The sequence below is a fragment of the Oncorhynchus mykiss genome, chromosome 13 (genome assembly GCF_013265735.2).
Source record: "Oncorhynchus mykiss isolate Arlee chromosome 13, USDA_OmykA_1.1, whole genome shotgun sequence".
Lineage (NCBI taxonomy): Eukaryota > Metazoa > Chordata > Actinopteri > Salmoniformes > Salmonidae > Oncorhynchus > Oncorhynchus mykiss.
This window is the reverse complement of record NC_048577.1, coordinates 4612998-4628270: the sequence shown is the minus strand read 5'-3', so window position 1 is coordinate 4628270 and position 15273 is coordinate 4612998. Positions and strand designations below refer to the sequence as shown.

Sequence of the window (15273 nt, the reverse complement as noted above, 5' to 3'; positions counted from 1 at the left end):
ACTCCAGTGTTAGTAACCCCCCCCAGACTCTGTTATATACTCCAGTGTTAGTAACCCCCCCACCCCCCAGACTCTGTTATATTCTCCAGTGTTAGTAACCCCCCAGACTCTGTTATATACTCCAGTGTTAGTAACCCCCCCCAGACTCTGTTATATACTCCAGTGTTAGTAACCCCCCCCAGACTCTGTTATATACTCCAGTGTTAGTAACCCCCCCCACCCCCCAGACTCTGTTATATACTCCAGTGTTAGTAACCCCCCAGACTCTGTTATATACTCCAGTGTTAGTAACCCCCCCCAGACTCTGTTATATACTCCAGTGTTAGTAACCCCCCCCACCCCCCAGACTCTGTTATATACTCCAGTGTTAGTAACCCCCAGACTATGTTATATACTCCAGTGTTAGTAACCCCCCCCAGACTCTGTTATATACTCCAGTGTTAGTAACCCTCCCAGACTCTGTTATATACTCCAGTGTTAGTAACCCCCCCCAGACTCTGTTATATACTCCAGTGTTAGTAACCCCCCCAGACTCTGTTATATACTCCAGTGTTAGTACCCCCCCAGACTCTGTTATATACTCCAGTGTTAGTAACCCCCCCAGACTCTGGTATATACTCCAGTGTTAGTAACCCCCCCAGACTCTGTTATATACTCCAGTGTTAGTAACCCCCCAGACTCTGGTATATACTCCAGTGTATACTCCGTAACCCCCCCAGACTCTGTTATATACTCCAGTGTTAGTACCCCCCCCAGACTCTGTTATATACTCCAGTGTTAGTAACTCCCCCAGACTCTGTTATATACTCCAGTGTTAGTAACCCCCCCAGACTCTGTTATATACTCCAGTATTAGTAACCCCTCCAGACCCTGTTATATACTCCAGTGTTAGTAACCCCCCCCCAGACTCTATTATACACTCCAGTGTTAGTAACCCCCCCAGACTCTGTTATATACTTCAGTGTTAGTAACCCCCCAGACTCTGTTATATACTCCATTGTTAGCAACCTCCCCAGTTTGTGTGTGTGTGTGTGTTGTGTGTGTCTGTGTGTGTGTGTGTGTCTGTGTGTGAGTGTGTGTGTGTGTGTGTCTGTGTGTGTCTGTGTGTGTGTGTCTGTGTGTGTCTGTGTGTCTGTGTGTGTCTGTGTGTGTCTGTGTGTGTGTCTGTGTGTGTCTGTGTCTGTGTGGTTGTGTGTCTGTGTGTGTGTGTGTGTGTGTGTGTGTGTGTGTCTGTGTGTGTGTGTGTTTGCGCGCTCACACTTTTTAATTGATAATGCCCGAGTAGCCGGTGTTTGGAGGATGTCATGAGGATATACTGCCATGGGTGTTGTTAGGTCTGAGGATATACTGTCATGGGTGTTGTTTGGTCTGAGGATATACTGCCATGGGTGTTGTTAGGTCTGAGGATATACTGCCATGGGTGTTCTTTGGTCTGAGGATATACTGCCATGGGTGTTGTTTGGTCTGAGGATATACTGTCATGGGTGTTGTTTGGTCTGAGGATATACTGTCATGGGTGTTGTTTGGTCTGAGGATATACTGCCATGTGTGTTGTTTGGTCTGAGGATATGCTGCCATGGGTGTTGTTAGGTCTGAGGATATACTGCCATGGGTGTTGTTAGGTCTGAGGATATACTGCCATGGGTGTTGTTAGGTCTGAGGATATACTACCATGGGTGTTTTTTGGTCTGAGGATATTCTGCCATGGGTGTTGTTTGGTCTGAGGATATACTGCCATGGGTGTTGTTAGGTCTGAGGATATACTGCCATGGGTGTTGTTAGGTCTGAGAATATACTGCCATGGGTGTTGTTAGGTCTGAGGATATACTGCCATGGGTGTTGTTTGGTCTGAGGATATACTGCCATGGGTGTTGTTTGGTCTGAGGATATACTGCCATGGGTGTTGTTTGGTCTGAGGATATACTGCCATGGGTGTTGTTTGGTCTGAGGATATACTGCCATGGGTGTTGTTTGGTCTGAGGATATACTGCCATGGGTGTTGTTTGGTCTGATGATATACTGCCATGGGTGTTGTTTGGTCTGAGGATATACTGCCATGGGTGTTGTTTGGTCTGAGGATATACTGCCATGGGTGTTGTTTGGTCTGAGGATATACTGCCATGGGTGTTGTTAGGTCTGAGGATATACTGCCATGGGTGTTGTTTGGTCTGAGGATATACTGCCATGGGTGTTGTTTGGTCTGAGGATATACTGCCATGGGTGTTGTTTGGTCTGTGGATATACTGCCATGGGTGTTGTTAGGTCTGAGGATATACTGCCATGGGTGTTGTTTGGTCTGAGGATATACTGCCATGGGTGTTGTTTGGTCTGAGGGTATACTGCCATGGGTGTTGTTTGGTCTGAGGATATACTGCCATGGGTGTTGTTAGGTCTGAGGATATACTGCCATGGGTGTTGTTAGGTCTGAGGATATACTGCCATGGGTGTTGTTAGATCTGAGGATATACTGCCATGGGTGTTGTTTGGTCTGAGGATATACTGCCATGGGTGTTGTTAGGTCTGAGGATATACTGCCATGGGTGTTGTTTGGTCTGAGGATATACTGCCATGGGTGTTGTTTGGTCTGAGGATATACTGCCATGGGTGTTGTTAGGTCTGAGGATATACTGCCATGGGTGTTGTTAAACAAATAATGATTTACATGGTTTAATTAAAAAAATTATTTTGATGAATTAATTTATACTATTTCATCCTTCCTCAAGATAATAGTCCAGACACAAATCTAGGGTTGCTACCCAAGCCAGCTGGTCGTTTGTTCTATCGGTCGTTTGACCCAGTCGTTCAGTCTTTATGTTCTGTATCTATTGACACGACACAGTCGTTCAGTGTTCTTGCTCTGTATCTATGGACGCGACACAGTCGTTCAGTGTTCTTGTTCTTTATCTATGGACGCGACCCAGTCATTCAGTGTTCTTGTTCTTTATCTATGGACGCGACCCAGTCATTCAGTGTTCTTGTTCTTTATCTATGGACGCGACCCAGTCATTCAGTGTTCTTGTTCTGTATCTATGGACGTGACCCAGTCATTGGTTCTAAATGTTCTATTGCCATACTGGCTGGTAACGTTCTGATCCCTTCCTTGGTAGCTAGCCAACTATGGTTGCTTGGTAGCTAGCCAACTTGGTAGCTAGCCAACTACAGTCACGTCGAGCAGTGCAGCCAGAATAGCAGCAGAGTAGCTGCATTTGTTTAAGCTGTTTTCTAGTGACATTTATTTGGATACATCCATAACAATGATCTAATGAGGCAGGATTTCTCCTGGCATAGAACATGTGCTCTCTCATCAGGACACTGTTGTTCAGAGGGGCTAGCCAACCACACAGATAACACAATCACTTCAAACTGAAGCTGGAAAGACTGCAAACGATCTGTATTTCTTTTGACCAGTTTTCTATTGACATTTATTTGTAAATATCCATGAACATGATGCAAATTCATGATTTTGACCGTCTGAGAATAGATGCCCGCCTGCCTGTCTTGTCCCGACTCCCAACTGCTACACGTTCATTATGATGTGACAGCTGGTGTCACGACGCCTACCGAAGGTGGCTCCCCTTCCCGTTCGGGTGGCGCTCGGCGGTTGTCGTCACCGGCCTACTAGCTGCCACTGATTCTTTCCTCCCCCTCCTTATGTGTTTATTGGTTACACCTGTTGTTTATGTGGTGATTAGTTGGGTTTTATTAGCCAGCCGGCCCGCCTGCTCTTTGTGCGGGATTGTTTGGGTGACATTTGTGCACGTTTGAGGTGAACGTGTTTCCTGTTCGTGGGTTTTGCTGGACTGTTTTAGTCCCCGTGTTTGGGGCATTTGTTTTTGTGTGCGCCCTGTGTTTTCGTGGGGTGGCTTATGTTTGCCGTTTGTGCATTAAATAGCACTACTACTGAACTCTCTGTTTCCTGCGCCTGACTTCGCACCCACTACACCCAGATCGTTACAGCTGGAGATCGAATTTCAATATTGAAACAATGTTGGAAATGTCAGAGAGACAGACAGCAAGGTTTATGCACATCTCCACTGTTGAAAACCAATTGCTAGTCTAAAACAAATGTGAAATAATGTCTAGATGCTTTTTACAGTGGAGGTCAAGTTTATAAATTGCCTGGCTGGGCTGATGAGATAGTGAATTGCGCAGTGAGACGGAAGAGCGTAAATAGGCATTTCAACATCAGAGCTTTAGCTGGTGGTAACTTGTGAAATAGACACCGGCTGGAATGAGGTTTTAACCAATCAGCATCAAGGATTATACCCACCCATTGTATAATTTAAGATAAACTTAACCAAGTGTCGCCATATTCATGTATATTTCTTCAAAAACACCCAAATATAAGTATGTGTGGACGAATGTTTTGTCTAAAAAAACACTGGACATGGAAAGAGAAACCCCAGATATCAACATACAGTAGAGAGAGAAAGAGGAACTGACGATTACAATCGAGGGAGGGAGGGAGCCTGGAAGGGAGGGAGGGAGGGATGTGAGGTGAGAGAGGGACGAGACTGGGACTAAACAGCTACCTACCAGAACTCTTAAACATGGTTAGAACGTTTGTGTCCTAGCTACTAGGGGTACGGGAGAGAGTCTGAGTGAGTGGAGAACAGCTATAATTTGTACAACATAGGAGGGAAGCCAAGACTAGAGAAAGAATGAGGATATGATGTCTGTCAACATCAGCCTCCTCTGTGTGAGTACTATTAGAATATATTACATAATACACACCCCATATTGAACTGTGTAACTCACTGAACACAGCCACATAATTCTTGGCATGTATCATTGTACGCATACAGTGATCAATACTGTACTTTATCCTTCAACACTGTTTTACTGTTTTGCTGTAGTCCTGAACCACATAATGTACTGTACCACTCAGTCCCAGATTATTTAACATTCTCTATCTGTCCACTCAACTATCTCCCTTACCTGACTGTCTGTGAAACATGATGACTATGGCAACTGTTATTGTAGAGATGATGTGAATGGTTTCTTTGGTTGTTTCATAGCTGTGATCTGTGTGGTGTCAGGAGTGATCACAAAGAGAGGGACAGAAGGAGGAAATGATATCATTCAGTGTCCTTATGCCCGGGGTGTTTGAGACACACCAGAAGTACCTCTCTAAAGGGATCTGGGCCTACCGGGTTGATGTGATCAAAACCCAAACCCATCAGCACCCAGCGGTGACTCATAAAGGGAGATTCTCTCTGTATGACGACACAGAGAGAAGAGTCTTCACTGTGACCATCACTAACCTGTCCTAGAGGATTCCGGGACCTACTGGTGTGAAATAAACACATGGTGGTGGTATCACAAGACTGAATTCAGGATCACTGTGGACAGAGGTTGGTGTCGAAGATGTTCTATCAGTGTGTTTATGTGGAGTATTACATTTTACACATTATATATTAGTGTTGATGCATTATATCTCTGTGTCTCTCCTCACGCTCTCTCTCTCTACCTTTCTCCCTCACTCACTCTATCTTTCTCACTCACTCTCTCACTCTATCTTTCTCCCTCACTCACTCTCTCTATCTTTCTCCCTCTCTCTCTATCTTTCTCCCTCACTCACTCTCTCTATCTTTCTCCCTCTCTCTCTATCTTTCCCCCTCACTCACTCTCTCTATCTTTCTCCCTCTCTCTCTATCTTTCTCACTCACTCTCTCTCTCTACCTTTCTCCCTCACTCACTCTCTCTCTACCTTTCTCCCTCACTCACTCTATCTTTCTCACTCACTCTCTCTCTCTACCTTCTCCCTCACTCACTCTCTCTCTACCTTTCTCCCTCACTCTCTACCTTTCTCCCTCACTCACTCTCTCTCTACCTTTCTCCCTCACTCACTCTATCTTTCTCACTCACTCTCTCTCTCTACCTTTCTCCCTCACTCACTCTCTCTCTACCTTTCTCCCTCACTCTCTACCTTTCTCCCTCACTCACTCTCTCTCTACCTTTCTCCCTCACTCTCTATCTTTCTCCCTCACTCTCTTTCTCTTTTCTTTCGTTCTCTCTCTCTTTTTCTCACTCTCTCTCTCTCCATGACTCTCTATCTCTCTCTACAGCTACTGTTCCTCCAAACCCTGGCTCCATCACCTCCAGACCTCTCCTCTCCACGACACACCCATCAACACACATCACCATGACAACTGACTCCTCAAACTCCACAGCAGGTAAATTACCCTCAGTAGAACTGCTCTCTAAAGCCTACACGCTTATCTCTCTCTCTCCATTTATCTTTGTCCCTCCTCTCCTCTCCTCCGTCTCTCTCTCTTACTGTCTTCCTTTTGTTCCTCCCACCTCACATCTCCTCCTCTCCCTCTCAGGTCGCCTCTTCTCCTCTCCCCCTCTCCCCCCCTCACATCTCCCTCTCACGCCTCCTCCTCTCCCCCCTCACATCTCATCTCCACACCGCCCTCTCCCCCCTCACATACCTCTCTCACGCCTCCTCCTCTCCTCTCCCCCTATCACATCTCATCTCCACACCGCCCTCTCCACCCCTCACATCTCCCTCTCACGCCTCCTCCTCTCCTCTCCCCCTATCACATCTCATCTCCACACCCCCCTCTCCCATCTCCCTCTCACGCCTCCTCCTCTCCTCTCCCCCTATCACATCTCCTCTCCACACCGGCCCTCTCCCCCCCCCCCTCACATCTCCCTCTCACCGCCTCCTCCTCATCCTCTCCCCCTATCACATCTCATCTCCACACCGCCCTCTCCCCAAGTCACTAATATTAACCCTTGTCATTTAGTCCCTATAACCTGTTCAGTCATTATCTTTAGTATTGTAACTACTAAGAGAGGTTCTGTTTTGAGAGACTAGTAGTTATAGTCATTATCTTAGTGTTGTAACTACTCAGAAAGGTGCTGTATTGAGACACTAGTAGTTATAGTTATTATCTTTAGTGTTGTAACTACTCAGAAAGGTGCTGTATTGAGAGACTAGTAGTTATAGTCATTATCTTTAGTGTTGTAACTACTCAGAAAGGTGCTGTATTGAGAGACTAGTAGTTATAGTCATTATCTTTAGTATTGTAACTACTAAGAGAGGTTCTGTATTGAGAGACTAGTAGTAATAGTCATTATCTTTAGTGTTGTAACTACTCAGAAAGGTGCTGTATTGAGAGACTAGTAGTTATAGTCATTATCTTTAGTATTGTAACTACTCAGACAGGTTCTGTATTGAGAGACTAGTAGTTATAGTCATTATCTTTAGTGTTGTAACAGAACTCAGAGAGGTGCTGTATTGAGAGACTAGTAGTTATAGTCATTATCTTTAGTATTGTAACTACTCAGAGAGGTTCTGTATTGAGAGACTAGTAGTTATAGTCATTATCTTTAGTGTTGTAACAGAACTCAGAGAGGTTCTGTATTGAGACACTAGTAGTTATAGTCATTATCTTTAGTATTGTAACAGAACTCAGAGAGGTGCTGTATTGAGAGACTAGTAGTTATAGGTCCATTATCGTTTAGTATTGTAAATACTCAGAGAGGTTCTGTATTGAGACACTAGTAGTTATAGTCATTATCTTTAGTATTGTAACAGAACTCAGAGAGGTGCTGTATTGAAGACTAGTAGTTATAGTCATTATCTTTAGTATTGTAACTACTCAGGGAGGTTCTGTATTGAGAGACTAGTAGTTACAGTCATTGTAGGTCAAGGTTCACACCACTTCCTCTGAAACACACAGAGTGGGTACTACTTTCAGTCTCAGAAACACCCACCCAAACCACACACGTAAACGAGTACGCAGGCAGCATTCTCTCTCTCTCTCTCTCTCTCTCTCTCTCTCTCTCTCTCTCTCTCCTCTCTCTCTCTCTCTCTCTCTCTCTCCCTCTCTCTCTCTTCCTCTCCTCTCTCTCTCTCTCTCTCTCTCTCTCTCTCTCTCTCTCTCTCTCTCCTCTCTTCTCTCTCTCTCTCTCTTCTCTCTCTCTCTCTCTCTCTCTCTCTCTCTCTCTCTCTCTCTCTACCTTATTTATTTGACTCATTATGTTCCAACAGATAGGACCAATGGAACAGTATCCACAGACATGACTAGAACACAAGGGTAACAACAGCATCACCACCACAGACATGACTAGACCACAAGGTAACAACAGCATCACCACCACAGACATGACTAGAACACTAGGTAACAACAGCATCACCACCACAGACATGACTAGAACACAAGGTAACAACAGCATCACCACCACAGACATGACTAGAACACAAGGGTAACAACAGCATCACCACCACATACATGACTAGAACACTAGGTAACAACAGCATCACCACCACAGACATGACTAGAACACAAGGTAACAACAGCATCACCACACCAGACATGACTAGAACACTAGGTAACAGCAGCATCACCACCACAGACATGACTAGAACACTAGGTAACAACAGCATCACCACAGACATGACTAGAACACAAGGTAACAACAGCATCACCACCACAGACATGACTAGAACACAAGGTAACAACAGCATCACCACCACAGACATGACTAGAACACTAGGTAACAACAGCATCACCACAGACATGACTAGAACACAAGGTAACAACAGAATCACCACCACAGACATGGCTAGAACACAAGGTAACAACAGCATCACCACCACAGACATGACTAGAACACAAGGTAACAACAGCATCACCACCACAGACATGACTAGAACACTAGGTAACAACAGCATCACCACCACAGACATGACTAGAACACAAGGTAACAACAGCATCACCACCACAGACATGACTAGAACACAAGGTAACAACAGCATCACGGTAACATAATGAACCCTCAGCACCACATGACCCTGAGATATAAAACTACAACTACCAAGAATCATATTGTAACATTTAAAAAAAATACCGTACGGTAACATGGACTACAACTACCAAGCATCCTGTCCTCATAAACTACAAATATGAATCTAAAGATACACCCGCCTTGTGGTGGAAACTAGTCATGACATCTTCCACCTCCAGACAGTGAATAACATTGAACCACATTAACAACACATTGACTTTGCCTGATACTTGATATTAGATTGAATGATCTGACTGTGACTATTGATATCTCATTGACATTTCCTCTCTATGTTCTGCTCTCCTCAACACCACCTGTTTCTCTGTCTAATGTTGTCTTCCCTCCTCCCTCCGTCTGAAATGGTAGAAACCCAGAGGTACAGTACAGTAGAGACAAGCTAAATGTAGCATCACTGTTACATTATGCCTGAGTACTGTCTCTGGGTGTTCTAGGAAGATGTGAAGTTCTCTGGTGTTGTTCTGGGTGTTCTAGGTGTTGTGATGTTCTCTGGTGTTGTTCTGGGTGTTCTAGGTGTTGTGAGTTCTCTGGTGTTGTTCTGGGTGTTGTTCTACTACTGCTGGGTCTGCTGCTGTTCATGTTCTTCATACAGAGGAGAGACAGAGACAGGAGACCAACAGGTACACTAGTTGTCACACACAATCATTATTAAAAAAATTAACATATGTAAAAAATAAATATAGATTTTTCTAAATAACATCTTTGTTTCCCTCTTCAGCATCCAAACACTCTGCCAGACTGTTGGTGTCTGACTCCATGACAACCAACCAAGATCCAGACACAGGAACCATCACTAACCCCATCTACGCCACAGCAACCAATCAGAACCCAGATACAGCCTGTGACATCACCACCATCTATACCAACGCAACCAATCCTCGTCGAGATGACATCCACTTCAAAGTTGGTCCGTCTACAGAGGTTTCAGACAATGTGACCTATACTACTGACAACTTCCCCTGAGATCCAGCCTGTCTCCACTATACTACTGTCAACTTCCCCAGAGATCCAGCATGTCTCCACTATGCTACTGTCAACTTCCCCCAGAGATCCAGCCTGTCTCCACTATACTACTGACAACTTCCCCAGAGATCCAGCCTGACTCCACTATGATACTGTCAACTTCACCAGAGATCCAGCCTGTCTCCACTATACTACTGTCAACTTCTCCAGAGATCCAGCCTGTCTCCACTATGCTACTGTCAACTTCACCAGAGATCCAGCCTGACTCCACTATGCTACTGTCAACTTCCCCAGAGATCCAGCCTGTCTCCACTATGCTACTGCCAACTTCCCCAGAGATCCAGCCTGTCTCCATTATACTACTGTCAACTTCCCCAGAGATCCAGCCTGTCTCCATTATACTACTGTCAACTTCCCCAGAGATCCATCCTGTCTCCACTATGCTACTGTCAACTACCCCAGAGATCCAGCCTGTCTCCACTATGCTACTGTCAACTTCCCCAGAGATCCAGCCTGTCTCCACTATACTACTGTCAACTTCCTCAGAGATCCAGCCTGTCTCCACTCTGCCACTGTCAACTTCCCCAGAGATCCATCCTGTCTCCACTATGCTACTGTCAACTTCCCCAGAGATCCAGCCTGTCTCCACTATACTACTGTCAACTTCCTCAGAGATCCAGCCTGTCTCCACTATGTTACTGTCAACTTCCTCAGAGATCCAGCCTGTCTCCACTATACTATTGTCAACTTCCCCAGAGAATCCAGCCTGTCTCCACTATGTTACTGTCAACTTCCTCAGAGATCCAGCCTGTCTCCACTATACTACTGTCAACTTCCTCAGAGATCCAGCCTGTCTCCCCTATACGACTGTCAACTTCCCCAGAGTTCCAGCCTGTCTCCACTATGCTACTGTCAACTTCCCCAGAGATCCAGCCTGTCTCCACTATACTACTGTCAACTTCCCCAGAGATCCAGCCTGTCTCCACTATACTACTGTCAACTTCCCAGAGATCCAGCCTGATTCCACTATACTACTGTCAACTTCCCCAGAGATCCAGCCTGATTCCACTATACTACTGTCAACTTCTCCAGAGATCCAGCCTGATTCCACTATACTACTGTCAACTTCCCCAGAGATCCAGCCTGTCTCCACTATGTTACTGTCAACTTCACCCGAGACCCAGCCTGTCTCCACTATGCTACTGTCAACTTCCCCAGAGATCCAGCCTGTCTCCACTATGTTACTGTCAACTTCCCCTGAGATCCAGCCTGTCTCCACTATGCTACTGTCAACTTCCCCAGAGATCCAGCCTGACTCCACTTTGCTACTGTCAACTTCCCCAGAGATCCAGCCTGTCTCCACTATGATACTGTCAACTTCCCAGAGATCCAGCCTGACTCCACTATGTTACTGTCAACTTCACCCGAGACCCAGCCTGTCTCCACTATGCTACTGTCAACTTCCCCAGAGATCCAGCCTGTCTCCACTATACTACTGTCAACTTCCCCAGAGACCCAGCCTGTCTCCACTATACTACTGTTAACTTCCCCAGAGATCCAGCCTGTCTCCACTATACTACTGTCAACTTCCCCAGAGAACCAGCCTGTCTCCACTATGCTACTGTCAACTTCCCCTGAGATCCAGCCTGTCTCCACTATGCTACTGTCAACTTCCCCAGAGATCCATCCTGTCTCCACTATGCTACTGTCAACTTCCCCAGAGATCCATCCTGTCTCCACTATACGACTGTCAACTTCCCAGAGATCCAGCCTGTCTCCACTATGTTACTGTCAACTTCACCCGAGACCCAGCCTGTCTCCACTATGCTACTGTCAACTTCCCCAGAGATCCAGCCTGTCTCCACTATGTTACTGTCAACTTCCCCTGAGATCCAGCCTGTCTCCACTATGCTACTGTCAACTTCCCCAGAGATCCAGCCTGACTCCACTTTGCTACTGTCAACTTCCCAGAGATCCAGCCTGTCTCCACTATGATACTGTCAACTTCCCCAGAGATCCAGCCTGACTCCACTATGTTACTGTCAACTTCACCCGTGACCCAGCCTGTCTCCACTATGCTACTGTCAACTTCCCCAGAGATCCAGCCTGTCTCCACTATGTTACTGTCAACTTCCCCTGAGATCCAGCCTGTCTCCACTATGCTACTGTCAACTTCCCCAGAGATCCAGCCTGACTCCACTTTGCTACTGTCAACTTCCCAGAGATCCAGCCTGTCTCCACTATGATACTGTCAACTTCCCCAGAGATCCAGCCTGACTCCACTATGTTACTGTCAACTTCCCCAGAGATCCAGCCTGTCTCCACTATGTTACTGTCAACTTCCCCAGAGATCCAGCATGTCTCCACTATGTTACTGTCAACTTCCCAGAGATCCAGCCTGACTCCACTATGTTACTGTCAACTTCCCCTGAGATCCAGCCTGACTCCTCTATGCTACTGTCAACTTCCCCTGAGATCCAGCCTGTCTCCACTATGCTACTGTCAACTTCCCCAGAGATCCAGCCTGACTCCTCTATGCTACTGTCAACTTCACCAGAGATCCAGCCTGTCTCCACTATACTACTGTCAACTTCTCCAGAGATCCAGCCTGTCTCCACTATGCTACTGTCAACTTCACCAGAGATCCAGCCTGACTCCACTATGCTACTGTCAACTTCCCCAGAGATCCAGCCTGTCTCCACTATGCTACTGCCAACTTCCCCAGAGATCCAGCCTGTCTCCATTATACTATTGTCAACTTCCCCAGAGATCCAGCCTGTCTCCACTATGTTACTGTCAACTTCCCCTGAGATCCAGCCTGACTCCTCTATGCTACTGTCAACTTCTCCAGAGATCCAGCCTGTCTCCACTATGCTACTGTCAACTTCCCCAGAGATTCAGCCTGTCTCCACTGTGCTACTGTCAACTTCCCCAGAGATCCAGCCTGTCTCCACTATGTTACTGTCAACTTCCCCAGAGATCCAGCCTGTCTCCACTATGTTACTGTCACTGATCTGTATGGCACATCTTCATGTTTTCATGTCTTCATGTTTTCATGTTGTCATTTAGTCATTAATTTGTGTTTTTAATTCATTCATTTATTTGATCAATAATTTTTTAATTTGTCCATATATTCATTTAATCATTTATTAATTTGTTCGTTCATTCATTCATTCACATTTTTATTCAACATTTTCATTGTTTATTTGTTCCTATATTCATTCATTTATTTGTTTGCTCGTTCATTCATCATTCGTTAGTTCAATCATCTGTTCATCATTATCATTACATCATTATTTTGTTTGTTTGTGGGTCGTTACGTCTGTACATCCGTCCATCCATTCATTCATTGTTTCTACTGTGAATGTAACACTGACTTGAACAAACAGAGACAGTTTGTAGCTTTTAGGAACCTTTGATTATTCTGTGTTTTTTTACTCCACTTGATGGGAAATGAGACTCTGTGTATTTATCAATAAAGCACCAATATATTTATATGTGTTTGATACCTTCCATTCTAGACATTACTATAAGTAGTCCTCCCCTCACCAGCCTCCACTGATGCTGTCAGTAAACTCAGTACCTGTCTCATCAGCATGTACCACTGTCACTAGACACACAGAGCTGAGATGGAGGGACAGATGAAGGGAGAGAGAGATGGAGACTGAGTTGGAAGGAGAGAGAAAGGGGGGAGCGCCCTCCAGTGGTAGAATAACTCTGTTTCTCTCCTCTGTAGACAGAATAACTCTGTTTCTCTCCTCTGTAGACAGAATAACTCTGTTTCTCTCCTGTGTAGACAGAATAACTCTGTTTCTCTCCTCTGTAGACAGAATAACTCTGTTTCTCTCCTCTGTAGACAGAATAACTCTGTTTCTCTCCTCTGTAGACAGAATAACTCTGTTTCTCTCCTCTGTAGACAGAATAACTCTGTTTCTCTCCTCTGTAGACAGAATAACTCTGTTTCTCTCCTCTGTAGACAGAATAACTCTGTTTCTCTCCTCTGTAGACAGAATAACTCTGTTTCTCTCCTCTGTAGACAGAATAACTCTGTTTCTCTCCTCTGTAGACAGAATAACTATGTTTCTCTCCTCTGTAGACAGAATAACTCTGTTTCTCTCCTCTGTAGACAGAATAACTCTGTTTCTCTCCTCTGTAGACAGAATAACTCTGTTTCTCTCCTCTGTAGACAGAATAACTCTGTTTCTCTCTGTAGACAGAATAACTCTGTTTCTCTCCTCTGTAGACAGAATAACTCTGTTTCTCTCCTCTGTAGACAGAATAACTCTGTTTCTCTCCTCTGTAGACTGAATAACTCTGTTTCTCTCCTCTGTAGACAGAATAACTCTGTTTCTCTCTGTAGACAGAATAACTCTGTTTCTCTCCTCTGTAGACAGAATAACTCTGTTTCTCTCCTCTGTAGACAGAATAACTCTGTTTCTCTCCTCTGTAGACAGAATAACTCTGTTTCTCTCTGTAGACAGAATAACTCTGTTTCTCTCCTCTGTAGACAGAATAACTCTGTTTCTCTCCTCTGTAGACAGAATAACTCTGTTTCTCTCCTCTGTAGACAGAATAACTCTGTTTCTCTCCTCTGTAGACAGAATAACTCTGTTTCTCTCCTCTGTAGACAGAATAACTCTGTTTCTCTCCTCTGTAGACAGTCTCCATTCAGCATGAGAGCGTATGAATGTGTTTCTGTGCCATGATCCATCGAGGCCTCTCTCTCCCTCGTCTCTCTCCCTCGTCTCTCTCCCTCGTCTCTCTCTATCACCCTCCCTCTTCTTTCTTTCTTTCTTTCTTTCTTTCTTTCTTTCTTTCTTTCTTTCTTTCCTTTCTTTCTTTCTTTCTTTCTCTCTACTGTGAAACAAGGATGTGATTGGTTATGGAGGAAGGGGGAGGGGCTGTCAGAAATAACATGTGGTAGGGGGGTTTGAACTAGTAGAGAGAGAGAGAGATGCAGAAATAGGAAGTACATTGTAGTAAGAGTGCATAGAGTGAGTGAGAGAAAGAGAGAGGGACAGAGAGAGTACATAAAGTACATAAAGTTTATTTTTAAGTTATTAAAAGTAGAGAAGAAGAGAGTTGCAGACTTGAACACAACATTATATCAGGACCTATAGACACCTGGAGAGAACACAACATTATATCAGGACCTATAGACACCTGGAGAGAACACAACATTATATCAGGACCTATAGACACCTGGAGAGAACACAGCATTATATCAGGACCTATAGACACCTGGACCAACCTGGAGAGAACACAACATTATATCAGGACCTATAGACACCTGGACCAACCTGGAGAGAACACAACATTATATCAGGACCTATAGACACCTGGACCAACCTGGAGAGAACACAACATTATATCAGGACCTATAGACACCTGGAGAGAACACAACATTATATCAGGACCTATAGACACCTGGAGAGAACACAACATTATATCAGGACCTATAGACACCTGGAGAGAACACAACATTATATC

The 15273-nt window shown here is 44.9% G+C and overlaps 1 long non-coding RNA gene across 1 annotated transcript; it reads left to right on the top strand.

The window, feature by feature from the left end:
• Positions 1–5283: 5283 nt before the first annotated feature.
• LOC118938535 lies at positions 5284–8049 on the top strand. Its single transcript, XR_005035754.1, has 3 exons — positions 5284–5354; positions 6069–6176; positions 8006–8049. It is a non-coding gene; the product is annotated as an uncharacterized LOC118938535 (long non-coding RNA).
• Positions 8050–15273: the final 7224 nt, after the last annotated feature.